Here is a 2,875-nt window from a genome sequence, read left to right on the forward strand (position 1 = left end):
GATCTCATTCAAGATCCCTTTGCTAAATTCATGGAAGAAGATCGGAATACGAAGAAGACCTATGAAAGAGAAAGAGCTAAGCCACTGACTCAAGATCGAAGCCTTTCCGCCTACCTTTCTTGAAACTCTTTCGGAAGATGCTGCTTTCTTTTATGTTTTTGTTGAAGTAGCCTGATTTTTGCGTAATGATCAATCTTGCTTAGTTGGTCAGTAGATCGATCGTATCGCTAGATCGTAAGATTGCCTGATTTCACTATTGATTGACTCCCAAACAGCTTTCACTTCCGCAAGTTCTGCCACAGCGAGAGCCACTTCCTCTGATTCATGCCACCACGAGGCGAGCTTACTTCGTTCTGCCGACTAGGTCCCCTCGTTCATGTTCAGGCGGGCGGGATGAATACGGTTCTCGTTCGAGACCATAGGCTTGACTTCCAAGAATTTCCGAAAAAAAGCCTTTCCCCTAGCCGATGAATGCCTCTTTTTTGATTTACCTCCTTTACTTTAGGAGACTCCCAGAAAGAAGAAAGCCTATCCTCAGAAGAAAGTTCAGTCAGTTTAAGTGGACACTAAAGAAAAAGAATGAAATTCCGAGTCCAAGCCCACGGAGCGGGAAGAACTGGAAAGTCTAATCTTTCTTTTCTCCGCAATATTCTGCATTGAGCCTTGGCACCTGGAAGTCTCGGAAATCTTCTTTGAACCGGAGGACCTGTGGTCCGAAGTCTGATTTCAAAAAGATGAACCGAAAATCCTCAGAAAAATCCATATTAGCCTTCTCACATTCCCTAATGGATAGTCCTTCGGACCAGTTCTTCCCGCTTTTAGTTCTGACTTTGGGCCTCAGTAGCTTAATTCAGAAATCCATATTAACCCCTTTGCTGCGACTGAGGCTCAAAAACAAGGGTGCAGATGAGTTTCATTACGTTGAATCGGTTCCCCCCTCTGTTAGGCGCAAAGAATTTGCGAAGGACGGTCCGGAGGACTCCCAGAAAGAAGAAGAAGGACTCTAAAACGGAGTGGCTTTCTACTTTCGAAGAAGATTTCGAGAAGTTTCCGGTATTTCATTCTCTGTTCATGGGACTGGTTATCAGCCGCTCGAATGAGGTTAGGAAGTTTTTGCAAGTTCTTTCAGACGCTTACGGGATAAATATCTCTTGACCATTCCCAAGTCCTTAACGAAAGTTCAGTCAAATTGATTTGCATTCTTCAAAGAAGAAAGAAGTATGGGCGACTCGGGCCCACTTCCCCTACCCTAGCACTTCCCCTATCAGGGTAGCTGATCGGAAGAATGAGCCAATAGCCCTGAATTTCCCTTTTCTTCTTATCCATATCCATAAATTGACCTTTTTGCCTTACCAGAGATAGGGGAAGGCAAGGCTACGCGGACGACTTTCTCAAGAGCTAAAGTGAGACTCAACCTCCGTGCCGGGTACGTACTGACTGATTCCCCACCTCGCCCCAGAATCAAAGAAAAATGTAGGAAAGATCTTCTCAAAGCAAATTCCTCTTCTAAAAATACAGACAATTGTGCGTGCAAACAAGTTCTCCAAAAATCAAGGTCAAGATGCTAGGTCCGAAGGACTATCCATATTAACCCGTCTGTCCGGAGGCGCAATTCAATATGCGGTGCGGCAAAGAATATTGCGAAAAAAAAGGCGGAATGAAAGGGGATTTGAGGCGCAAAGAATTTGCGAGGCGTAGGATCACAGGCTCAAGACTAAGCCCACGTAGCGGTGCCATAAGACAGGTCCGAAGGCTAGGCGCAAAGAATATTGCGAGGACGTAGGACAGGTGACGGGGGAGCTGGATATTCTTCAATAAGACAGGGATATTGTGTTCCCGGAATATGGATAAAAACAAGTCCGGAGGACAGAGGACGTTCTAATGGATAGTCCGGAGGACCACTATTTAGGATCTGGAAATTCTTTGTATAGCTGAAAGAATGATCGAAGCGAAGTTCAGCTTCATTCCTAGGGCATGTCCTTTTGACTCTCAGAAAGAAGAAATGAAATGGATCTACGAAATCCCCTAATGGATAGTCCTTCGGACCTGTCTTATTGCGCCTGGACCTTGCTATTTTGGGGGGTGAATTGAATGAATTATGAACTTTATGACTCTGACTGATGAGTGAGGTCTTCAAAAAAAAGAGAATAGAATGAAATGGGATGGATTGCATCTCCATTTGTGCTTGAAGCAAGTAGGCGAGGCGAATCTATGCTTTCTATCTTGAAATGGGATAGCAATTGCTTGGATGCCTTTCTTTGAAAGCCTCGAGATGACTTGCAGAAAAAATGCTTGATAGGTGCTTTCTCTTCTGTCTCCGTAAGAAATGGTCCATTTATTGATGGGCGAACGACGGGGATTGAACCCGCGCGTGGTGGATTCACAATCCACTGCCTTGATCCACTTGGCTACATCCGCCCCTACCCCCGCTTTCAGTCTCGAGATAGGATCCAGATCCTTACCCCTAGAAAAGATAAGCTTTTTCCTATACCTTGCAAGTCTATTCTTGTGTTTTGGAATTAGGGGAAGCAAAGCTTCAACAAGTCGGCCGCTTCCTGGCAAAGCTTCAAAGAAAGAGGTTAGGCTGTTCACACTTGGGCAAAGAGGAATTTGGAAGCTCCACACGAACCTATTTCCGCTATTCCGGGTAGCGAAATCAAGGTTTATGATTCAGCTTTGGTCTTCTACCTTTGCCTAGTCTCGGTCCACAGTGGAAGGCTCCGCACCGCCTCAATGAACAAGGCGCAAAGTCGCATATTGAATTGCGCCGGAGGACCAGAAAAGGAGAGAAGAAGAAACCCGACGCCTAGTCTATATCTACAGCTGACGCAACTCCGTACCGACGCCTCACTACTACTACTTAATGAATTAATTA

General features: G+C 45.3%; 1 non-coding gene across 1 annotated transcript; it reads right to left on the reverse strand.

The window, feature by feature from the left end:
- Positions 1-2,344: 2,344 nt before the first annotated feature.
- Positions 2,345-2,418, reverse strand: trnH-GUG. The gene has a single exon. It is a non-coding gene; the product is annotated as a tRNA-His (tRNA).
- Positions 2,419-2,875: the final 457 nt, after the last annotated feature.

This window comes from Cucumis sativus (genome assembly GCF_000004075.3).
Source record: "Cucumis sativus mitochondrion chromosome 1, complete sequence".
Lineage (NCBI taxonomy): Eukaryota > Viridiplantae > Streptophyta > Magnoliopsida > Cucurbitales > Cucurbitaceae > Cucumis > Cucumis sativus.